General features: G+C 43.2%; 1 protein-coding gene and 1 long non-coding RNA gene across 5 annotated transcripts in view; one reads left to right on the forward strand and one right to left on the reverse strand.

Annotated features, from left to right (window-relative positions):
- Positions 1–25,903, reverse strand: LOC117097856. The gene is made up of 3 exons (XR_004443078.1): positions 25,770–25,903; positions 4,048–4,179; positions 1–1,320 (listed from the first exon to the last, which is right to left on the reverse strand). It is a non-coding gene; the product is annotated as an uncharacterized LOC117097856 (long non-coding RNA).
- Positions 25,201–25,986, forward strand: part of KATNAL1 (katanin catalytic subunit A1 like 1) — a 131,181-nt gene continuing 130,395 nt past the window's right edge. For 3 of the 4 annotated variants that reach the window (XM_033236239.1, XM_033236220.1, XM_033236250.1), the window contains exon 1: positions 25,201–25,782. The gene's annotated coding sequence lies outside the window, so the exon portion shown is untranslated. The remainder of the gene's footprint in view (positions 25,783–25,986) is intronic. The other variant, XM_033236192.1, reaches the window with a different exon arrangement.

Below are 25,986 nucleotides of genomic sequence, written 5' to 3' on the forward strand. Positions count from 1 at the left end.
TCCAATATCAAGGTGTCAGTAAATTTTGTTTCTGGTGAGGCCTCTCTTCCTGGCTTGCCTGACAGTACCTTCTCGCCTTGTCCTCACTGGGTCTTTTCTCTGTGTGTGTGCAGACGTGTGCAGAGAAAGACAGCCCTCTGGTGTCCCTTCTTCTCCTAAGGACACCAGTCCTGTGGGATTAGGGCCCCACCCTTATGATCTCATTTAAACTTAGTTACCTCCTTAAAGGCCCTGTCTCCAAATACAGTCACATTGGGGGTTAGGAATGCAACATGAATTTTTGGGGGTGACACAATTCAGACAATACCGTGTGCAATGCGCACGCGCACACACACACACACACACACACACCCTTAGGATAAGAGAGAATGAGGAGGAGAGAGGGGAGATGCTCACTGGATTGGAAATGAGGTCTTTAGGGACCTTATGAAGCACACTGCCTCTGTGGCGTATAGAGAGTAAGCCACATATTAAATTATCCTGCAGTGAATTGACTTGTAAACTGGACACTTCAGTTTTGTATTTGTATTTGAAGAGGAGGGAAGATAGATAGGGTCAATGTCATTTTTTTTTTTTCTGAATATGTGTGTATTCTAAGGAGAGTGAATAAGTGAGTGGGGGACATTGACTGATAGATACTATATCTGGAAGGAATCTCAAGAAATCATCTGATTTAATGTTTGAAGGTAAGATTCAGTTCTGATGAGGAAGAGGATCACTGATTCAGAATAGAAAGGGGATTACTTTTCAGAGACTGGTGAGATGCTGGCACTGCAGAGAAAGGGGTTAAGGGAAGGTCAGGATTTGAGAGGAGGATACAATTATGTGAAGCTAGGAGTGGCTGGGAAGCCTTCATGTGACTTTGGATCATTTTCAAAAGATCACATCCAGGAAGTGAATGAAACAAAAGAGGTGGCACATGGGCTGTGGGGTGGGGACTACATTGTCATCTGCCTTCTTTGACTTCCACGACTGTCTAATTTTCTGTACAAAAGCAGAACAACAAGACCCTGGACTGTTACTGGCAAGTCGAATGTATGGGCGCCCTGCCATCGACCCTCTGCTTTCTGGCCAGAGATGTGCTGAAGGGTTCGTCTACTGTTTTCGCTGTGGATAGACATTTATCTTCTGCCTTTCAGACCACGCAGGAGATGTGCCTTGCTCAGGGTTTCCGTGGGGGCGGGCTGGGCCAGTGAGCCAGCCAACCTTTGAAATTGAAGCAGCACAGACGCCTCGTGCCCTTGGGCCGTACTAGTGACCTCAGCCGCTGAGACTGGGTTTGATTCTCCGAGGATCTGAGATGTTTTATGGTGTTGGTTCCTGGAATGAAGGGAGTATCTCTTTGGGACCAGCACAATCACTTTGAAAAAGTACAGGAAAATACTTGCTCCAAAACTGCTCGGTTTAAAAAGGAACAACATGTTGAGCAATCTTGAGTTTCTTGAACCCCTGTTTTAAAAAAGAAACCTCCTGATTTCAGAATTCCTTTTGTTGACAAGTTAGACTTCGGAATGGTGTGAAGGAAGAGCTTCTGCTTTTATTCGAGAATTCATATGTAATTGTCAAGAACTTTGAAGGGGTTGAGATTTTACCCTACTTGCAAGCTAACAAGTTAGCTATTCCAAGTTAGTCTCATGGATCGTGGGAAAAGACATGAGACCGCTGAGTCAGGGAGACAGTTTATTATCCACAGCCATAGCAGTAGATAAACCGTCAGCATGCTTTAAAGAATTTATACTGGCTCCCCACGTCTCAAAAGAGTGATTGAAGAGGGTCAGATTATACATGAAAATGCAATGGGTTGTGTTTTAGGACAGGAATTCTGAGCTTAGGGGACCTGAACAAAGGGCAGTAAGCATGCACGCCCTTGATTTCAGGATTACATATTATCTCTATCTTGCAAGGAGGTAGGCAAACCTACCCTTTGCTCCCAAGGTACACATGATCTCTATTTTCAAGTCTGTTCACTACAGAAACATCCTGCAAAAGATAGTCCAGAGCAAAGGACAGCGTTTTTACTCAAGATATATAGAAATGCAGCCCGGTGTGGTGGCTCACACCTGTAATTTCAGCACTTTGGGAGGCTGAGGCAGGTGGATCACTTGAGCGCATGAGTTCAAGACCAGCCTGGGCAACATGGTGAAACCCCATCTCTACTAAAACAAACAAAAAATAAAATAAAATTTAGCAGGGCATGGTGGTGCACACCTGTAATCCCAGCTACACAGGAGGCTGAGGTGGGAGGATGGCTTGAACCAGGGAGGTGGAAGTTTCAGTGAGCCAAGATCTCACCACTACACTCCAGCCTGAGCAACAGAGCAAGACCCTCCCTCAGAACAAAAACAAAAACAAAAACATGTACAGAAATGCAAGAGATTCACAGAGAATTATATCCCAACAGTAATATGTCATTTAAAACTTAAAATTCCTAATAAATTGAATGAAAATGAAAATAATTTTACCATACATTATTTGCAGTTGTGCCCAAATCCTCTTTACAACTCCCCCTTTTTTGAAAACAGTCGTCTTGAAGAGTTTTCTGAATGTCTTATCATTATTGATGCTTCTGGACCAAAGAAACTTCTTAAACACTGCCGGAGTCTTCTATATACCGTGGTTTCTGCTTCAACTGTTTCTACCTCTGGTATCTCAGATTCCCTCTGGCTTAAATATTTCCTGTTTCATGCCTCTGTCCAGGTGACTACCTGCTAGTTAGTACCTCTTTTCCACTCCCTGGACTCAGCAATGTTTTCTATCTTCCTACTCCCAACATTTGGTTATTCTGGGTTTCGTGTCATCTGCTCTTGCCTATAAGATTTATGAAAGAAGACAAATCCTGACCTTGATCCACTCGACCCCTGAATGCCTTGGCCTCTCTCACTGCATAACTTAAAAGCTGTCTAGTCCAACCTGCTCATTTTACAGATCTGTGGGGCTCTGTGGTCAAATGAATAAAGGCAATACCAAGTTTAAAAAGTTAAACAGGGGCAACCACTTTGGAGAGCTGTCTGGCAGTTTTTATAACATTGAACATACATACCTGATGGCCCAGCAATTTCACTTCTACATATTTACCCAAGAAAAATGAAAACATATGTCTACAAAAAGACTTACATAAGAATGTTCATACCAGCCTTCTTCGTTATAGTCAAAACTTGGAAACCACCCAAATGTCTATCAACAGGAAAATGGATAAACAAATTATGAGATATGTATATATGTAATCTCTCTCTATATTATAATATAGATGTATATAATCTCATAATTTGTTTACACACACAATGCAATACAACTCAACAATAAAAACATGAATTACTAATATACACGACAGCATTGACGCAACTAAAATATCTCACATGAGCAAAAGCAGCAAGTCACACAAAAATACATGTGACATAGTCCAAGAACGAGCAAAGGCAGATGACGTTGATGAGCAGTAAGACAGTGGTTGTCTCTGAGTGGGGACAGTGGGTTGGCTGGAATTGGGCATGGAGAAACTTTCTGGGGTGGTGGAAATGTTCTACATCTTATTTTGAGTAGTAGTAAATTGAGCATTAAACTCTCAAATATTATTGAGCTGACCACAAGATCTGTGCATATGTTCATTCTACCTCAACTATATATTAAAAAATTAAACATTTCTTTACTCTGGGGCTTTCCAGAGGATTTAACAAGCAAATATGTATGGTGCATCTTTAAGAAGGAGCCTAGAGTGTTTGTTAAACGTGTTTGAGGAGGGGACACTATGTGAAGGAACATCTCATGGAACAGGAAACACTTTAGAGGAGTGATAGTTTGGTTTGAATATTGACCTTAGAGCGTCTCACCAGGACTGTTTTCTGTTGTGATTTCCTTCCTTCTGCTCATCCTAGAGATGGACTGCTCGTGCCAATCCATGGGGCTGGGGGGCAGTGGGATGAAGTGCCTACTGTGGCCCAATTCTCCTGTCTTCCTGTTACCAGACTGGAGCCCTCCATTGGCACCCTGCCCTCTCTAGGCCACTGGATCGCCACCACCTTTGCCTGCTGTCAGAGGCAAGAGACTCACCTGGGCATCTGCTGTATTTGCAGAATTGTATCAGTCACATGGGTCATTTATTCAGCCATGGGTGCATGCGTTCACTCATTTACGACCTGCGTCTCTATGAGTGCCTCCACGTGTCTATCACTGTGCAGCTCCCTGGAGACACAAAACTGAGTAAGACATAATGCCTGCCTTAAGGGGAAAACAGTCACACACACACAGTTTTTTAATTTTTTGGAGACGGAGTCTCGCTCTGTCGCCCAGGCTGGAGTGCAGTGGCGCAATCTTGGCTCACTGCAAGCTCCGCCTCCCAGGTTCACACCATTCTCCTGCCTCAGCCTCCTGAGCAGCTGGGACTACAGGTGCCCGCCACCGCGCCCGGCTAATTTTTTGTATATTTTGAGTAGAGACGGGGTTTCACCATGTTGGCCAGGATGGTCTGGATCCCCTGACCTCACGATCTGCCTGCCTCAGCCTCCCAAAGTGTTGGGATTACAGGAGTGAGCCACCGCGCCTGGACACAAACACAGTTTTTAAACAATGCAGAACTGCAGTATTAGAGCAATGCCTAAGGTCTTATTTTTTATTTTATCCCTTCTCCTGCAAACGTGCGATTCCCTTTTCCTCTTATGGGTCTGCCAAGGGCGAAAATAAGAATACCAACCACCTGATACAAAAAGAGAATTATTACTTTGACCAAAAGGGTATCTGCTGCAAGAGAAATACTTTACACATCAGTGGAGTGCTAGAGTAGTGCAGCAGGTAGGGGCTCCAGGGCCTGCTGGGGCTTTGCTGCACATTTTGGGGTGCAGCAGCTAGGAAGGAAACTCAGAAGTGGGTGCTTAATGATGAGGTGACACCTAGATACATAAGTCCCGATCCTCATAAGTTCAATTTTTTTTTTTTTCTTATCTTGTTTCTCAGGAGGGGCGAAGGGAGGTGAGCTTTATAGATTTTGTAGAAGAGAGCTGTCCCACGAAATGCCTCCTGCCTTATTCATTGTTCAGCTCAAACGTGTGATATTTTCTGAGCTTGAACTGGCAGTGGGGCAGGTGGGGAGCGTACATTCAGCTGTGAGCTGCACACTCAAGGGCAGCAGAAACAACCGGACATTGGCCTTGTCAATGACCTTCACAAGCAGGTGTCCAAGGAAGGTGGTGAAGTATTATTTAGACTAGTAGGATCTTAGCAGCAACATCTCTTGTTCATTGGCCTAAAAAAAATTAACATGCAGCAAGATTGACCTTGGGTGTGTGTAGAATTCCACGCCTTTTAATGAGTGTAGAGAATCAGGTTGCAGAACAGCTTCATCACTCCAAAGTTTCTTCATGCTATCCTATTTTAATCACACTCTCATCCCACCCCTGACCCCTAGCAACCTGATCTACTCTCTGTTGCCATAGTTTTATCTTTTTGAAACTGCTATATAAATCAAATCATTACAGTACATAACCTTTTGAGTCTAGCTTCTTTCACACGAGGTAACTGTAGATCTTTCTTTACTAATTCTTCTACGGCATGACTGCTGCCAAAAATTCTCTTATTTTTCATTTATCTTATAATGTTCTTATTCCACCTTCATCCCCGAAGGATATTTTCTTAGAATATAGAATTCTAGCGTGAAATTTTTTTTCTTTCAGCACGTTACCATCTTGCCTCCAATTGTTTGATGAGAATTCCATAGTCATTTAACTGTTTCTCTATAAATAGTGTGTTGGTTTTCTCTGACTGTTTTCATAATTTTGGGGGGCTGTTTTTAGTTCTTATCAGTTTGATTAGAATGTGTTTGGGCAGAGGTTCCTCTGGGTTTGTCCTGTATGGAGTTCACTGAATTTCTATAGGTTTGTGCTTTTTGCCACACTTGGGAAGTTTCCAGTCTTTATTTTTTGAGTATATTTATGTACCACACTTTTTCCTGTCCTTTTGGGGCTCTGATGACACAAATATTAGGCTTTTGGGGAATTGTTTCACAGGACCCTGAAGTTCTGGGTGGTTTTTTTTTTTTTTTTTAAATCAATCTTTATTCTCTTTGCTAAAGTTTTCTAGAGTGTTGGTTCTTACTTCTTAGAGCATTTTTATAATAGGTGCTTTAATTTCTTGTCAAATAACTGTCACATTTGTGTTTTCTTCATATTGACATCCATTGATTGTCTTTTCTCTCGTGAGTTGAGATTTTCCTGGGTCATATGCAGAGTAATTTTGGAGCATATCAAGAACATTTTAAATATATTATGAGACACTAGGTCTTGTTTAAATCCTGTACAGGTTTGTTCATTTATTTTTTTAGCAGGCAACTGACACAATTGGTTTAGACTGCAAGTTCTGATCAGCTTTCTGTGGTTGTGGTTGCAATGTCAGTTTTATTTTCAAAGTCACTGTGTCCTCTTCACGGTTCTCCTGGGTGCCTATTATTTCACGGTCAGGATGGGACCTAGATAGTGACGTAGCTGTTAATTCAGTTCTCAAAGTCTCTGTTATGATGTTTGTGATCAAATCCAAGCATGCATAGGTCAAGGGTGTGCCCAAAAGCCAGCAAATAACTGTCTAGGTTCGTTTTCCCAAGCTCCTTTCTCTCTACCATCTCCTTTGCACTTTTAGTTTCCCAGGATTCACCTTTTTGGTTATCCATCTAGAAAGCTGAAGCCTTATCACCCTGCTCTTCTGTGCACTTCTTGTGACTCTGCCCCTGTCCAGGACCAAGTGGTGGGAGCCCAGAGAAAAGAAAAACTATGCCCTTGGGACCATGGTTCCTTTTATTGAAGAGGAAGGTCCCGCTTTGACAACAAATTCTGTGCTGCAGGCCTTCCATGCTGTGGCTGCCACTGCCAGAAGACTCTTCTCTCACCTTGAGCCTGGACTAGAAGGTTTATGCTGGAACTCTCCCTGTCACACTGATGCTGACTTCTGGGTTTCAGGCTGCCTTGAGTCCTGTCCGGGGAATACAGAGGGTAAACATGGTAAATCCACAGTCAGTTAGTGATACTTTTGAATTCTGGTTTTCTTCCACAATCTACCTGCTACTGTTTACTTTTTCAAGAGTTGTCAAGCAGCTGCCCTAAGCATTCTGTCCAGGTGTTATAGATATATTCAACAGGAGAACCAGAACCAAAACCCATTCCTGGATTTTTGCAGAGCCATTTCCCCAGTATCTCCTTGGTCTGAGATCTAGCGACGTTTTCCAGGTTACAAAGGTAGAATGGATACATCATCCTGAGAGTTTATGATGGCAATGGTTAAATAGGTGAGTTTGTATGTTTATGTGTATATGAAAAACAGACATTGCCGGTGAATTCAGGCAATATGAAAGCTACAAGGGGGAACCAAATCCTTGTTCCCAAACTGGAGTGGTGGTCACCTCCTCATATTCCTAAACCACTGCAGAGGGCAAGAGAGCTTTTTCCACCTGTTCGGCAGATACAGTATTTTAGGTAACAGCTTGCCAGCCGACCTATTGTCCTATTGGGCAAATAAAGTATTCTAGACATGGAGCTGTTGGCCCTGCATCAACTTGCAGGTACCATCTAAACCTTTTTTTCTTTTCCTTTCATTCATTTCTTCTTCCTGCCCCTTGTTATGGAGTAATGTGACAGCAGGACATACATGATTAGATCTAGATAACAGAAGGGGATGCGTGGATGCTGATGAAAAGGAATGAGGTTCTCACATGTTGTAACTATTGAGATCCAGACTGGGGCAATCATTACGGGGAAAAAAAGCTGCAGTGCAGAAAACCCTTGGCTGATAAAGATATAGAAGTGCTCGCCAACGCCACCGTCACCCAAGGGATAAACAGCTTGCCCACCATAAAATCTCATTAGTCCCGCCAGGAGAATGGAGAAATGTAAAGATTTGTGGCCCCAGTCTAACTAAAGCCATTATCTCAGGAATATCTCAGCAATGTGTTACCGGTCTGTTTGAAGATTTCCATTTACCTGTAGTAGGTTTGCTTTCTTTGCTTCCACTAGAGGAAAACATTCAGCTTGTTTTATTGTTTTGGATTCATTTTCAGAGGACCAAAAATATCATAGCCCTCTCTCCAAAAAAAAAAAAAAAAAAAGAAGTAAAAATACCAACCGTTTGGCTGTCCTCCCCCAGCACACACAATCTTAAAGGACATTTCAGTTTGTGCAACAATGGGTCACTTTTGTGGGTGTACAAATTGGATGATATAGTTGACACAGTTGTGAATTCATTTGTGGTGGAAAAACATGCTGAGAATCTAAAAATGTCTCTGGAAGAAGACACTGTATTATATTTTCCTTTTTGACATATTTGATATCGTCAGTTCTTTCAACAAACGTTTACTAGGAACCTCTGAATGCACGGTCAGTGTTAGGAGCTGCAAGAGATGTACAGGATACACCAAGAGCACGGGCCTTGCTCTCTCAGAGCTTGCAATCTGCTTGTGAAGACGACACATGCGTAGGTGGTGTTGTCTGAGCGTTCACTCAGTTGCCAGGTCAGAAAGCTTGGCCAAGCTTCAGCTTCACTGGTTCCTCACTTCCCACATTCAACTGGTTGCCAAGTCATCTTGATCCTATTTCCAAAATGCTTCTCAAATTTACTTGGTTTTCCTCCTCCTGCTGTGGTTGCAACTCTATCAGGCTTTCACTTACTTCAATTGCCCAGATCACAGCAGTTTCCTTTTAACCAATCTCCAATCAAGTCACGTATCTGGTCATGTCTCTTCCCTATTCAAAATTTTTTCGTGGTTCTTTATTATGTCCAGAATAAGGCCCACAGCTCCTTAGCACATACATTACTCTGGCCCAAACGTCCTCCTTCATGTCTGTCTTCCACTGGACCTGTAACATGAGGTGCTCTCTGAGAAGACCATGCATTTGCCCACTCCTATGCCTTTGTTCTTGTTATTCTTCCGCTTATAGTCCTGTTATGCCCAGACCGTTTGTTCCCCGAAGAAGACCACCAGAGTCCAGAGTCAAAGCCAAGTGGCAAGGATCTTTAATGCAAGTTCGAACTTGGTCCCTCCGTTCCACAACATACAAGAGGGCCCCAAACAATGCGTGCGCTTGCTATTTATAGCTCGAGGTAAACAGGACTTGTCAGGTTACAGAGGAACAAGGCAATTCTCTAGGCTACAGCATTACAATGGGTTTACATGTTAATGTGAAGTTATGCTTTTAGCAGCCTTCTTATCGGTTCCTGCGCTTTTACAAACGGTTGTAACCTTATTGCAGCTTCCCCAGGTGTTGTTTTTCTTCATGTGTTTGTGTCGGGCAGGCATATGGGGCTCAGGAAGTTGGGACAAAATAGAGGATTGTTTGTACTGGGCCCAGGACTAAGATATGTGGCAGACACTGGTAATTAGAGCAGGACAGAGACTTTCACAACGTTTGTCCTTACAATGTCTGGAGTCTATAGATAACCTTAATCGGTTAGGTCCGGGGTCGATCTTTAACTAGGCTCAGGGCGCCGCCCGGGCTGTTTGCCTGTGGACTTCATTTCTGCCTCTTAGTCTCTTCATTTGATCTCTTTCAGTCCTCTCCCTTTTTTTTCCTGCCAAGCAAAATCGAACTTGTTCTTCAATATGAAGTCAAATGTTGCTTCTTCAATGTGGCCAGTCACTGGTTATAGCTCCCATTTCTAGGCTCCTGTGGAACTTTGTTTGGGTATCATTTATTCATACATTTATTCATTTGATGTATTCATTAAGTAATGCTTTATTAGTGGACAACAGACTAGCTGCTGAGAATGCAAAGGTAAGACATCATTCCTGGCCTCAAGGGACTTAGTCTAGTGGGGAGATGAATTTGAGCATAATAAGCATATGCAATGAGAGAAGATAGTGGTTATAACGGATGTGCGTACAAAGTTGTGTGTGTCTATGGGAGGTCCAGGAGAAGAAGCCATTAAATCTGCCTGGAGGAGCTTCCATAGGATACAGCATTTGAGCTGAGGCTTGGTGGCCGGGTAGGGTTTTCCTGGTAGATAAGTAGAGGCAGGAAATTTCACATAGAAGAGTACATTTGAAGGCACTGAACCATGCAGAGCAAGGCACCCAAGGAAGGAGAGTCCACATTGACAGATGCAAAGCATGAGGGTGGCTGTAAGGTTTGTAAGGCAGCATACAGGACAGACGCCGAAGCAGAGGCTGTGTGACTCCTTCTGGAGACAATGAGCAAGGGTTCCTGCAGTGTGTGGGAGGTTAGACTAACCGCTGGGATTAGATTCCAGGAACAAACGCATTTCAGAAATATGTGTGCTTACAAAAATGTAGATAAGGGCTGGGAGCCAGGGCTCACACCTGTAATCCCAGCACTTTGAGAGGCCAAGGTGGCAGGATCGCCTGAAGTTAGGAGTTCAAGACCAGCCTGGCCAACATGGCGAAACCCCATCTCTACAAAAATTAACAGGGCATGGTGGCAAGCGCCTGTAATCCCAGCTACTTGGGAGGCTGAGGCAGGGAGAATTACTTGAACCTGGGAGGCGGAGGTTGCAGTGAGCTGAGATTGCACCACGAGAGACTCCGTCTCAAACAGAGAAAAAAAAAAAAAAAAGTAGGTAAGTCTGTTGGAACCATTTTTAATTTAAAGGGTACTCTCACTCCCCCAAATGACAGCAGTATTAATCATAGAGTAACATATTTGTTTCTGAGTGCTTTGACCAATATGCCAATTAAATTAATTCTTCCCACTCTTTTTCGCTACCTTCTCTTTGTCTTCTTTCTTCCTTTCCCGGGAATTACTGTAAGACAGTACTTATGGTATATATTTAACTGTTGTTGGATTTCGACTGGAAATAGTAAGTCTAAAATCTAAAAATAATTAGAGGAATATTCCATACCTATTACTATAAAAATCAACTAAATCTATCTTATTTTTAGCCATGTGACTCTTCATTATGTTTCTGCTTCCCACCCCGTGTGGACTACGGCTCACACACAGGCGTGCACACACAGAGCTTCCCCACTGCTGATATAAAACACAATTGCTAGATTCCTAGCCCCATCCCCACTGATTTGGGAGGAGGCAGCTGGAGCTCAAGAATGTCTAACACAGGCTCCCAGGTGACGCCCATGCTGCCAATCTGGAGACCACTCTTTAAATCACATTTCTCTACATGCTGCTATCTCCATTATTAAACTCTAAACATATGGATTAGAGAACACTAATCCATATGTTACTTGCTGAGTTGAAAGGCATTTTAAGAGGTTATCTAGACTAATCATCACTTTGAGCTACCATCCAAGGCTACTCCAATGAGGTGCCAAGTAAAAGCAGTTAAATGTAGTTTCAAGTGCCCGTCCTTATAGAAGTAGAGCTTGGTTGTTCTGGGTATTACATTTTGTTAATCTTGCATAAGAAACGATCCCGTGACACAGTATATGTTATCATGCATATAACAAATGAACTTCCAAACCACAGTAGTTAATGCCTGGGGACGAAGGTAACTGGCTAATGGAGCTTCTTTAACTTGACTTTCAAATAATTGCCACCTGTCTGTATCCTCAATCATTAAACCTATTTTTTTCTCATGAACTTTACTGAGGACTGATTTAGGTATAATAAGCTGCACTCAATTAAAGTGTACACCAGTCTAACTTTTCCAACTACATTACTAATGACTTATTAATTTAAAATTATTCATCAATATGAATACAAATATTTTTAGAAAGCCTACACAACTGGAAAGTCCTACATGCTTTTAGAAGGAGAGAGACATATGATTTTCTATTTTTGGAATCTATTGGGTACACATGATAGAAAGGCAAGCGGGAGTAAATGGGAATCAGGATGAGACTGTCCACAAGGACGCTGCAAAACCTTGGAGGTGCATCTGGCATCTGGCGCTCCTGAACTTGGCTTGGTGTGCTCACATAGCAATGCTGCTCTGGGAGTATTTGGGCTGTGAGAATGGAATGAAGGGGATGAGTCTCTGTCATGCTTTCACAGCTGTCTGTCACTTCCTTTGTATTCTCAATGTCCCCACCCTGGTACGCTGTGTCTGAGTTATACCTAGACTGTTGTTAAAAACCATCAGCGTGTCTGCTTGCTTCCTGTCTCTCCCCATATAAACCTATCTTGCACGGATCTGGGTTTATGCCACTTTCCAACTAACAAAACTTCAGAGACTCTCAGGGTGAAGTCAGAACCTTCCCTCTGGCATTGGAAGCCCTCAACCTGTGACATCCACCGATCTCATCTATTTTCAGAGGCAAATCACCTGTGGTAGATGACCGGCTCTCTTGACTTGCTCTTACCTTCATGTCTTCCTGCCTGCTGGAAAATCCCTTCATTTTCCTTTCCTTTATTTCACGGTCCAAATGTAGTTCTCTATCAGCTTCATGCACACAATGGAGACTTGACTCCCTCAGAATTCCCTCTCCCTATGTTTGTAGTTTTTACAACCTGAACTACTCATTTTATACATAATCATGAACTGCTTTGGATTTGCGTTTAATAGTTCATGGGCATATGTTCTGCCTCTCAAGTGGAATATAAACTGCTTGAGGTCAGGGACCATGCTGTGGAATACTTCTTGGATTTTAGGATTGTAAGTAATTATAGTAATAAAAAAGATACCTTAATGTATAACTAAATGTCTTATTGAGACTTTCCACATAAATCCATGAATCTGAAAACCATCTTTTGTTAGACCAGGTATCTTGTTTTTTATTGTAAAAATATGCTATTTTTATAGGCACTAAGGAAATGCAGAGCAGTGATAATAATGACGAACATTTATTGTGTTTTTACTGCGTGTTGTGTACTTTCCTCAGTGCTATGCTGTGTAGTAACTGCCTTAATCCTCCTGACAACAAACAGAGACTGGTGCTATTATTATCCCCATTCTATAGCCACAGAAACTAAGGCACAAAGAGGTGAAGTCACTGGCAAGGTCAGAAAGCCAGACTTGAGGGAGCTGGGCCTGGTGCCCACCAGCTTAACCACAGCACACACTGCAACTCATTCATATGAGAAACACATGAAATGTAGGCTGTGTTGAGAAATACATAGCAGAATCGTAATTAGAGGCCAGAGGAAAAGGTTGTGACGACCATGTCAAGATTTATGCCTGCAAGATGGTGAGTAAGAACACGTCCTGTGCATAACGAAGGTGTTATAGTCTAACAAATGCAGGAGAAAGAAGAGCTCATTATCTGTGGGATCTATTTCTAGATCCTTTTTCTTATGTCATTATAAAGAAAATATAAAGCCTCCAATTTGATTGCTCTGTATATGATAGGTCCAATCATTATTTTTTAAGATGCTCCATCTAAACTGTATTTTGCTGAGTTTTTCCATTAAAAATCTCCTTTTCAAGCCCAGCAAATGTTTAATCTTTTCTACTTGAATAGTTGGAAATTCTCTCTTGGGGGTCGTAAGATCTTTAAATATTTTTAGGTTGCCAGATTTCTTCTGTCGGCTCTCCAAGAAGCCAATTTTGGAAGCCAATTTTGTTCCTAAGAGTAGTCCGGCTCTGTCTTTTGCACACTCACTGCATCACAATAAAATGCTGCCTAATTACCACCTTTGTGGGATCTCAGAGGTGTGAGTATTTGTCTCCAGGCTATTGCTGTGGACTATAAATTCTTCTCAGATGAGAGATAAACCTCTTCATTATTTAAGCCTCCAGGTCTGGTAACAGGAGTTTACTCCATTCAAATTGTTTCCAGTCTTGTAAAAGAAGTGATCAAATGAGACATGCAATTCACCTTGAGATAATTTCTAAAGGGAGTAGTTAAGGGAATGTTCCTTCTGGGTGGTGCCCAGTTCGAAAGGGGATACTGAAAAGTCAAATCCTTTTATTATCTTGTGTCTTCATTTCTGGTTGGAGAAGGGAGTTCCGCGGTAAACACATGAGGAAGTGTTTCTCCCGCAAAGACACAAAGTCTAGTATACTCTGGTGGAAATTTTCTTCTGCTAATGGCTTCTTTAAGAAATTTGAGTCAAACAGCTAAACCTATGTTTTCACTAGAAACTATTTTAATAGATAATATATTTATATTTACAAAATAAATGTATGCTTATTTGGGTTAACCCTAAAGTGAAACATCATATAAAACATGTATAATTTGTAAACACATCGGAATTCAATGGAAAAATACATTATTAAATAATGTATGATTGTTTCCTTATTATCCATGGGGAAAATTAAAGAATCAGCCACTCATCGGCTATGTGCTTATCCTCTGAGATTTTTTTCTTTTAAAATAGGAGGTATTCAATTTTCTAACCACTGTGAATAGGAAGTCCTGTGGAATGTTTTCAAGGGGAGCTTAGTGGAGGAACAGTGATGGGGCTGGGAGGCTCTGGGCTGCTCAGATTCTCTCGCTGTGTGCACCATTTTATCTGTCAACAGTGGCAGTGCAGGAAAAAGGCCAGCTACCTACGTGATGGTAGCATTTAGACTCTTTGTGGTTTGAGCTCTCTTGGATTTCTGTCCCAAGTGACCTCAGACCTATTTGACTTACGTACTTCATTTCTGGAACTAGCAGATGGATTTTTCCAGAACCATAAGCTGTGTTCTTTTAGAGCTGTGATCACTTTCAGCAGCCACTGAGATGTACAAATAGTCTCAAATAGCAGTGGTTCCCAACCTCGGCTGCATATTAGAATCACTTGGAAAACTTTAAAAAAATACTGGTGCCCAGTTCCTCCCCACCAGATTAATTTTAATTGGTCAGGGTGGGACCTAGACACCTGCATATGTGAGGCTCCCCAGGGGATTCCAGTGGGCTACAATGTAGAGAATCAGCGCTCTAAAGACATGCTGATAAGAAAGAGCTTCCCCTTCTCTCACTGGCTGGCTGCTTGTGTACCTGTAGACATGGGAGCAACAGGGGTGTTATATAGGTGATAATAAGCTGCAAAATTACTGAATGGCTGCAATGAAAGGCACTGTCAAAGTAAAGAGGTTATAACAAATATTACTCTTATTATTTTATTAGAAAACATTGCTAATGCCAGACATCTATGGATTACCAGCTCAGTTACGAAGCACTTTCACATATACCAGCTGTTTTGTCTTCACAGGCACCTGTGAGGCAGAGACGCAAGGAATGATTATGTACTTTTTTTTTTTTTTTTTTTTGAGACGGAGTCTTGCCCTGTCACCAGGCTGGAATGTAGTGGCCTGATCTCGGCTCACTGCAACCTCCGCCTCCCGGGTTCAAGCGATTCTCCTGCCTCAGTCTCCTAAGTAGCTGAGACTACAGGCATGAGCCACCATGCCCAGCTAATTTTTTTTTTTTATTTTTAGTAGAGACAGGGTTTCACCATTTTGGCCAGGATGGTCTCAATCTCCTGACCTCGTGATCCGCCCTCCTCGGCCTCCCAAAGTGCTGGGATTACAGGTGCGAGTCACCACACCCGGCTGATAATGTACATTTTTTTTTTTTTTTTTTTGAGACGGAGTCTTGCTCTGTCGCCCGGGCTGGAGTGCAGTGGCCGGATCTCAGCTCACTGCAAGCTCCACCTCCCGGGTTCACGCCATTCTCCTGCCTCAGCCTCCCGAGTAGCTGGGACTACAGGCGCCCGCAACCTCGCCCGGCTAGTTTTTTGTATTTTTTAGTAGAGACGGGGTTTCACCGTGTTAGCCAGGATGGTCTCGATCTCCTGACCTCGTGATCCGCCCGTCTCGGCCTCCCAAAGTGCTGGGATTACAGGCTTGAGCCACCGTGCCCGGCTGATAATGTACATTTTTTATAAGTGAGGAAATGAAGGTCAGAAGGTTGAATGGGGCCAAATGTGGTGGCTCATGCCTGTAATCCCAGCACTTTGGGAGGATCCCCTCAGCCTAGGAGTTGAAGACCAGTCTGGGCAACACAGCAAGACCCCTCTCTCTACAGTAAATTAAAAAAATTAGCCAGGTGTGGTTGGCACATACCTATGTAGTCCCAGCTATTCAAGAGGCTAAGGCTGGAGGACTGCTTCAGCCCAGGAGTTCAAGGCTGCAGTGAGCTACGATTGTACCACTGCACTCCAAACTGGGTGACAGAGTGAGACCCTTTTTTTCCCTTTTTTTCAAAAAAAAAAAAAACGAAAAAAAAAAAAAGGGTAAATGACATGTCCAAGATCATACATCTTAATAGCTGGCAGCCTTGGGGTTAGAGTCCAAGTTTTTTTGTTGCCATTCTCTTGCAACAATTGGTACTCTTATACCTTAGAATCCTGAGCAGTTCTACTCAGTTGCTGTGTGACCTACAGTTGTATAACCTCTGTGAACCTCAGTTTCCTCACCTACAAAATGGTTATAATACTTGTACCTACTTCACAGGGCTGCTCTGACCTCAAACAAGCTGAAAAAAGATAAAGCATGTCACAGACTACAAAAAATAGGTACAAATATAAGCTGTTGCTATTATAACTAGCAGAAGGCAATAGTTTGAGAGAGGTAAGGTTATTTATAATGCTGTCATCCTGCTCTCAGGATTTTAAGTTAAGCCCAAAACAAGGAGGACATATCATATTCTTTTTAATACAGTCTGCATGTGTTTTTGACCTAGTTTGTTTATTCATTTATTCAACATCCAGGGTTGCAGAATTGACCTGAGCAGACCAGGCTTCCGAGGGTCAAAAAAGCGCCTGAAGGAGAGACACTGAGTACATTCTGGGTTCACATTCCCCTCCTCTACCGCATTCCTGAATTTTCTGCCTCATAGCGGCATCTGAAGCCATGGCTGTATGCGTGCTTAACCACCCTTCAAATCCACAGCATGTCATATTACCTCGTTTTTGGCTCCCTGGGACTATTTTGGAGGACCTGAATTAGCCATGTGGGATACTTGATTAAAAACCACTTGAACGGCCCTTTTCTTCTGCTCAACACTGGGCCTCTCTGTTTGTGAACAGACCTGGGCCAGGAGAGCAATGTCTGAGGTTTCTCTCCTAAGACATGAAAATAGGGAATCAGTTAAGAAAAAGAGATGAAAGAAATGGGTTCTTTAATTCTCACTTTCATCATTCAATCCACTGTCAGTGAGACATCTGATGGTACTTAGTTGTAGATATAAAGAATCCTCATTTATAAGTACAGGTCATTTTATACCTTTTTTTTTTCATTTAGCACTGTCAAGTTCCACTATTTTTTTCATAATTTTCTCCAGCACAGTGCTCTATGTATAATAGATTTTCAATAAATGTTGTCAGGAACTTCTTTCTCTATCCTTAATCTCTACGACATTCATTCAATCGTTCACATAAGAAACATCTATTAGGTTTTGACTTTATGTCAGGCACTATGCTAGGGCTGGGGATACGAAACTGTAGAGACCTACTCCCCATTCTCAAGGAACTTGTCTAGTGGGAAAACAGAGAAGTGAACAGATGATTCAATTCAGAGTAAGTGCTGTGATGGTGGCGGCACAGGGTTCTACGGGGCATACGGAAAGAAGACCAGGGTCAGGGAATGGGTTCCAGAGGCAATGCCTGAGCTGATTCTTGAGGGGCAAAGAGAAGCTGGGAAGGTGATAGGTACAGTAGGGGAAGGCAGGTATAGGCAGAAGGAGGACATGTGCAGGAACAGAGGTCTCGGAGCATGAGGAGGCAGACAATGAGGAAGAGCGAGCAGGCCAGGTCACCATGTACTCTGCACTGCATCCTGCAGGCTGTGTTTGCTACACCTACCAGTAGTTCATGAATTAAATGTAAATGAAATAGGATAGAGAACATGAGAGCACAGGACAGTAACCGAGGCCCTCAGTCCGACCACCTGCAAGGAACTGAATTCTGGCAACCACCACGAGAGCCTGGAAGCAGATCCTTCCCATGTCAAGTCTTCAGAAGAGATCCCAGCCCTGGATGACACCTTGAATGCAGCCTCATGAGACACCCTGGAGCAGAGAACTCACTAAGCTGTGGCTGGATTCCTGACCCACAGAAACTGTGAAATAAATATGTGTTGTTTTGAGCAAGTTTGGGGCAATTTGTTATGCAGCAATAGAGAATTAATATGCTGCCTAATTTATATTTGACTTCCTCTGCTTCCTTAGCTTCAGCCCCACATTCCTGACTTGACAACCCTCATGGAGTGACACCTACATCAAACCCAAATCCACTTTCAAACATTCACACTCATCAGACCAGCAAAAATAGAAACGTCAGATGATTCCAAGATGGGATGAAGTGGGAATTCTCTTTTTTTTTGTTTGTTTTTTTTTTTTTTGAGACGGAGTCTCGCTCTGTCGCCCAGGCGGGAGTGCAGTGGCCGGATCTCAGCTCACTGCAAGCTCCGCCTCCCGGGTTCATGCCATTCTCCTGCCTCAGCCTCCCGAGTAGCTGGGACTACAGGCGCCCGCCACCTCGCCCGGCTAGTTTTTTGTATTTTTTAGTAGAGACGGGGTTTCACCGTGTTAGCCAGGATGGTCTCGATCTCCTGACCTCGTGATCCGCCCGTCTCGGCCTCCCAAAGTGCTGGGATTACAGGCTTGAGCCACCGCGCCCGGCCGGGAATTCTCTTACATTGCTGTTCTGACAGTACATGAATACAGTCACTTTAGGGAACATTGGTGAAATCTAGGAAAACTGAAGATGAACCGCCTTTGCTATCTATCATTCTACTTCTTGGATAAATTCTCCAAAGCCTTTCACACATACGTATATGGAAATATTCAAGAATGTTTATTGTACAACCTTTAGTATTAGTGAAGGATAAACTAGTCATCCATAGGAAATAGATGAATGGTATTACATGGTTACAGCAATTAAAATGAGTGAACTAAATCTATTAACATGTATAAATCTCAGAAATACATGGTTGAATTTAAAAAGGCAACCAAGAAAGCATAGTATAAGGACATTTATAGAAAGCTTGAAAATATGCAAAATGGTATTATGTAATGCCTATAATATACAGATATGTAATAATAGTAAAAGAACATGAATCCAAAAATAACATCAAAATCAGGATGTGGTGAGTACCAGGGATTCTTTTTTGTTATGCAACTCTATAATTTTTTGTGTGTTTTAAATTTAAAAAAACTAAAATGCTTTTCTGTCATGAAGGTGTAAATCCTAGAACAGATCAAGAAGGAGGAAACAGATGTTTCCTCCCAATCTTATGTAATTACCATTCTTACTTTATTTCATCTTAACTTTACTTTCAGACAGTAAGAACAGGTAGCCAGTAATTTGGGAAAAAGGGATCGAGATGAGGTTGAGTAAGTGCTGTTAGAATCCTTTATTGTCAGTGAGGATTTTTTGGAAATGTGAAAATTGAGGTGAGACTTGAGAAAGGAGTGAGGCAGGCCAGCGAACATGAGGAGAGAATATCAGGGAGAATAAGATGATGCACAGTTTGCTTGAATCGTTAACCATTTAGGAATGATTCATGTAAGCCAACGTTTATGATTTTGTATCATTTATGCACATAAATCACAAAAACTACCTAAAATGCATGAGAAACAGGAGGGAAGAAAGGAAATGGAATTTTCTTCCAAAACTCATCACTCTCAATTCTCTATAGTGGAAGTAGAACAGACTTAAGAAAAATAGGAAAAGAAAAGATTTCAGACATGGGAGGGGCCCTGGAGAGGGTTTGCATCTCCTTAGAAGGGGAAACGGGATCCCAGCTGTACTGCTCCTTTTTCATTCATACTTAAAATGTTCTGTGGTTGGGGTTGCCTGGCACAACACTGTATTCTATGAATAGAAAACCTGATCACAAGCTGCTCTTTCTCTGTGACATGCCACCTACATTGTAACATGCTTCAGTGGGTAAATCAGAAGGTGACATGCTTTTCAATTTACTGGAAGATTCTTTGCATGGCACAAACGAAGTAACTCTTGCCAACATTTGCCTGAGTAATTCACTCTGAGTTATGTATTCTTCTATCAAATGCAAAGTCCTAAAACAGTTAGGTGAAAAAAGTGTTGCTAATGTATTAGTATCTAGCACGGTATCTGCAATGACTTACTGCAGTGCTCAATGAAAATACTATTCCTCCAGCTATCACAGATGACTATATATTCATTCATTGAGTTATGTGCCCACAACACTCCAAGTGTTACAAATCCACTTAACAGCCACAAGTCCTGGGTTTTCTGTTCATATTTCTGAATTAGCATAAAGAAATGCAAAATCATAAGTAAGGAGAATCCTCATAAATTGCTGCCAAGAGGTTTTGTGTTTATCTTGGCATACGTAAGAAATATTTTGAGTTTCTGAAATGTGGAGCAGTTCTTCTTATTAGGAATATGTGATTAAGTGAGTCTCACTTCTAATAGGAGACTGAGGCATAAGTATAGTAAGTTCATGAATAAAATAGAGCAAAAACCTCATTTTGACCGGATAAGGCAGAAACATAGGTATTAGGTATTAGTATAAGGTTCTTAATTTCCTCCTCTTGTCTACTATCTCTTCGGATTACATGTGAGAAAAGGCAGCAACAGAGAAAATTCACACCTTGAAAATCTACCTTTTAAATCCTTCCCTTCTACTCAATCGAGTTCCATTTCACTGTATGAGGTCTTCAGTACTAGTTCCTGGCTTTCTTCATCATTCACTTTCTGCTTCCTCTCACTTGCTAATAACGAGTAAAACTGTAGCAAGTAAAGAAGCTGAGTTTCTGCGTGTTTAAGAGAGGTCAGATTCCATATGGGTTCAGGCCAAACTCTGATGGACAACTGCAGGCTCACCGCTAGTGATCCCTACAGGCCAGGCTGGGCCTGGGGTCTGACAGTGACAACTGCTGTAGTGGAACAGGATCTTTGCTTTTCATGGACCTGAAATCCAGAGTACCTCTGTCTGCATGTTAGGACTGGCCCCTTAGCTGCATCTCAGGTCATCTGGCTATTTAAGAACTCTCAATCCTCTAAAGCAGTGTTTCTTAAACCCTTTTGATGGACACTTATGGCAGGAAGTACATTTTACTTAACAATCCATATAAGTCAGGGTCCAGTCAGGAAAAAAGAAACTTAAGTAGGTATTTTAAGAGCGAGAATTTGGCACAGGGAATTGATTAGACAGATGTTCAAGGACTGAAAAACTGAAAAAGGAACACTGGTGTAACACATAGTTTATAACCGCAAAAAGCCGCTCCAGCCTATAGGGCTGGAGATCAAAGGGAGGAGAGGAGGTTGGGGTTTGCAGGAAAGGTCCATTGAGGCTGGGCACAGGCTCCTGAAGAAGGACACTGGCTGGCTGCTGCTGCAGGTAATGCTCTGGGGTGCAGGAAGAAGACACGCGATGAGGCTGGTTGAGATACAGTAAGAAGCTGGAGACAAGTAGAAGTGCCACCGGGCTGAAAGTCTGTGGCAGGAGTGATGCTGCCAAGCATAGCAGGCCATCAGGAAGGAGCAAGTTGCTTCCCTCTCCTCCAGCCTTGTGCTCTTCCTCTGGTCCTGCTGTGCCGCCCCCGCCTCTCCACGCAGATGACAAAGGAGAAATGTGGTTTGCACAATTCCAGCCCCACCTCCAAAAATCAGAGGACAGAGGGTAGGTTTGAAGCTGAAAGATGACAGATCAGTAACTGCCATATAATACTTGACCCTAACCATGCACATCCCCTCTGGATTTCATTTTCTACTGCCTTTGACTTTACCCTACACTACCTTGCCTTATCACATTTTAAATATTACAAAGCTGGAAGAGACTCATCACACTGACTTCATGACCTACTGATAGGCTGTGACCCACAGTGAGGAAAACTCTGTTCTAGATCTTCATGGGTAAGAGGGCCTGAGCGTTGGAATTCAGTGCTACTTACATATTGCGTTCCTTCCACAGCAACAGCGACTTAAAGAATTATCTCCCAAGGTACTCTCCTCCACTGAACATGTATGGGGACCCACAGTTCTATAGGCTTCAGGGAAATTTACATCAAGAGGCTGTAAAAGTCCTGTATAGTAGTAGAAGAGGGACAGCTACCAGATAAAGGAGGTTTTGCTAAGGGGAAAAGTTAAAAGAACTACCAATCAAAAACATTTATTGTGCCCTTATTATATGTAGGGTATTATGAAGGTGTTTTTGAGAATACCCAGAAACGCACGTTGGAGGAGCTTGAAATATAGTGAGGAAAGACAAAAAGCCAGTGAGTAAATCATAGATGAGCAGCCACTCGGCAGTATGGTCAGCTGTCGAGGGAGTGAGATTGACAGGAAATATTCTGAGCACAGAGCAGGGTGATATGACTACTGAGCACGAATGATCTGGAAAGGCTTCATGTGAAGGTTTGTTTTCAGAATACGTAGACCTTAGAGGGGTAAGGGGCTGGAATCTCAGGAGAAGAGAACAGAAGTAACAGAACAAGTTAAGGAAGAGTAGGCCTGCTTGTGCAGTGCTGGAACTTGTGGATCAGAACTAGCAAGAGAAATTGGAGCGTCAACCATGGCCGAGGCGGAAGCTTGCAAATGGAGAAGGTGTAATGACTGCACCTTGGCAACTATCCTCACATTTAAGGAGCAGGTAAAAGAGCTGGTGAATAACACAGTGAAGTCTGGTTGGAAAGCTCTGGAGAGATCCAAGGTTAAGGACTACCAAGGAGGGTGGTCAGCAAAGTCAAATGCTAGAGAGGCCAAGAACTCCAAAAACTGAGGAAAGACCTCAACTGTAAACCAGATGCGCTGGAAATGAGGGTGGTGGCTCTTGATCACACTGCCTGTGTAGATTAATGTGCTACAACTTTCAGCTCCATCTTTTGGATTTGCATAGGGTGTTTAACTATGACTTGAACAGGTCCAAAGCCTCTGGTGAAAACAATAAACTATGGTTTACCATCAGTCCTTATTCCTTCCTACCTGTCCACAGCCATGTGAGGCATTTTAAGGCTGTGCTTCGGTGGCTTGTGGTCTTCCCTCCCGCGACTGCCCACCTCCAACTCACTGCAAAGCAACTTTTGTTTGTGCTGCTGTCATCCATTCTCAAGTGGCCTGTCCTGCTGAGCTGATTTTCTGGGATCCTGGCTTCACAAAACAAGGAGCGTTATGCACTGGGACCTTGCCTTTGGAGACTTCATCATGGCTGTAGGCTGCACTACAACTCTGGCCCGCTGCCTTGCAAAGAAAGACAAGCGACTGGTCACAAGGGAAACCAGATCAGGGATAGATGGATCCGGTGAACCTATTATCCCTACCACAAACGTGTTCATCTGGTATAGCAGATCCATAACATCTTCTCCAGGAGTAAGGGAGAATTTATTCACATGCTCATTACATGTGCAGAGTTGTGACCAAACTGCTGCAGGTGACAGGCTCAAGTTCCTATAAGGATGTCCTCTGGCTTAACACCCAGACTTTGTTCCGGACTTCATCTCTTAAGTGCTGTCATTTCTTCTGTACAAACTATGGTTACTTTGGTTTCTTTTCTTCAACAGCAGATTCCAGCTATTATCACACAGCTTCCTCATTTATACTAAATAGAGTAAACCATCATTATGGATGTAAGAAAATGGGTTTCATAAGTGAACCCACTGTGAAGGTAGCAAGCACAGGTGTATTAGTCCGTTTTCATGCTGCTAATAAAGACACACACAAGACAGGGTAATTTATGAAGGAAAGAGTAAATAATGGACTCACTTCCACATGGCTGGGGAGGCCTCACAATCATGGAGGAAGATGAAGAGCAAAGAGACTTCCTACACAGTGGCAGGCAAAAGCACTTGTGTAGGGGAACTCCCATTTATAAAGCCATCAGATCTCATGAGACTTATTCACTACCACAAGAATGGTAGGGGTGAAACCGCCCCCATGATTCAATTATCTCCACCTGGCCCTGCCCTTGACAGGTGGGAATTATTACAATACAAAGTGAGAGGTGGGTGGGGACACAGCCAAACCATATCAACAGGTCATGTACCTAAGCTGCTTAATATTGATTAAGCAGAGACACTGTGGACTGAATCAAATAGAGTATGAGGATACATATGTAAAAAAAATTATTTTAATAGCTGGCTCCAGAGTTTCTCTTGGGAAGTTACTTTGTATAGGAAAATACTTTGGTAAACAGTTTAGGAATGGTAGGTAGCTATAAAGGCACAGATTAGGAGATAAAAATAATTGTATAAAGAGAGAAGAGAGGAGGGGAGAGATGGGACCAGAGAGATAGTACGATAGTGGGAGGTTACAGGTAATGATGAAAAAATGGGGGTAGGCGGTAGGTGGATAAAAATATCACGGGAGGAACTGAAGGACTTTTAAGAGCAGGAATTTCTAATTTTAGGTTTTTTACATCCTTAATTTAAAACCACTCATCTGCTCCAAACCTTCCAGAGTTGGCTACAGAAACAACCAAAGAAAAGGCGCTGATTTCGACATTATGTGTCAGTAGGAGTAGAGAGAAAAGAGTTATAAGAGGTGATATGTGGAGAAGTCTAAGTGTTCAGAAAAAGCAAGAACTCAGAGCCAGAAGTGACGGTGCAATCCTTGAGAGGACACTGTCCGTGGGGAACAACAAAAGGTGGATAAGCGACTCAGTCAAGTTCAAGAAAATCTCTGTGGTACGATGACTCAGCTGAATTACAGGCATAGTGCCTTGTTATTTTCAACCATAATTTTTCAGGAGATATTCATTACCAGAAAACGACAAGGTCACGAATTCACTCCCCTTCCTCTTTTTTCCTATTAAATCTCTGGGCTTCAGTTTTCTCATCTATAAAATCTAGAGATTGGGCTTATAATATCTCTGTGGTTTCTATTACAGTCTATAGATCTAATAATAATAACAACACATTTTTATGTTCTGTTTTGAGGTAAATTTACATGCAGTGAAATGGACAAATCTTAAATGTTCCATTCCAAGAGTTCTGACAAATGCATATACTTCTGTAACTGAAACCCTTAGCTATAGAATTTTTTCATCACTACAAAAAATTCTCTCAAACGCCTCCCCGACGGCCACTATTCTGACTTTTATCACTATTAATTAATATTTAATAGCTATTGTTAAATGCTAAGCTTTGTTTTATAGAGCTTCATCAGTATTAATGCATGTATTTCTTACAAGAGTTGCAAGATGGATATCTCCATTTTTGCAGATCAAAGCGTTAAGAGGTGAGAAACGCGCCCCTGGTCATCAGCTACCAAGTATAGGGGCAGGACGTGAACTAAGAATTCGTTTTAGAAGCCCACGCTCTTAACCTGTATATCCTACAGTCCACAAACGATTGCCCAAGAAACAGCATAAATCCAAATTCAGTCGAAAGCAATGCCATTTGCAAGTTCTAAAACCTCCTGAATAATCCTAAAGGCCATATGCGTTCCATCTTATCGAAGGATTCCTTTCCATCCCACTCCCCAGAGAATGGAGAAAGCGGGTGCGAAGGACTTCAATTCGGTTTGACTGCAGAAAAATACAGAGGTGGCGTAGGATCCACACATCCCATGGGGGCAGACCCAGCGGCGGAAGCTGGACAGGCGGCGGGGGAAGGGCGCTTCGACGCCCCGGGTGCCCCCACCCTCGACGCCACTGGCATCCCCTCCGAAAACAGCAGGCACGAAGGTGCCCCGCCACGGGGGCTGGACGCAGTGAGGCGGGCTCATCAGGCACGACCAGAGCTCAGTCGGCCACACGTCCTCCTCAATGTCACCGTCTCCCTGCTCTCCCACCCCGCGGCGCTGCACCTCCCTCCCCCGGCAACCTGGGCTAGAGTCCCAAGCTCCGCCCCAGAGCGGACTCACAGCCCCCGCGCTCCCTTCCGCGCTGCACCCACCGCGCGGCCGGGGCTGCCATGGCAACCCTACGCCGCCGCCGCCTCTTCACGCACGTCGCGAACTAACGGACTCGGCGGCGGCGGTGGCCTGCGCCCCACCCCCAACCCGTCTGGACCGCATCGCCGGCTGTGCCCGGACCTGCGCCTTCTAGGTAATGAATCCGAGGGACAGGGGCTCGAGCGATACAGCAGGTGGTGCGGGGCTCTAGCCGGTAGCCCCTCCCAGGCCTCCCACCGCCGGAGACGCCAGGGAAGTGGGCTGCGGGGTTCCTCGGGCGCTGGCCCAGTGCGGGGACTGGGAGGGGCGCGGGAGCGCCAGGGTCACGGTGCATCCTGGGAATTGTAGTTCAGTGACT

The sequence above is a fragment of the Trachypithecus francoisi genome, unplaced genomic scaffold (genome assembly GCF_009764315.1).
Source record: "Trachypithecus francoisi isolate TF-2019V2 unplaced genomic scaffold, Tfra_2.0 Contig01461, whole genome shotgun sequence".
In the NCBI taxonomy this organism is placed as follows: domain Eukaryota; kingdom Metazoa; phylum Chordata; class Mammalia; order Primates; family Cercopithecidae; genus Trachypithecus; species Trachypithecus francoisi.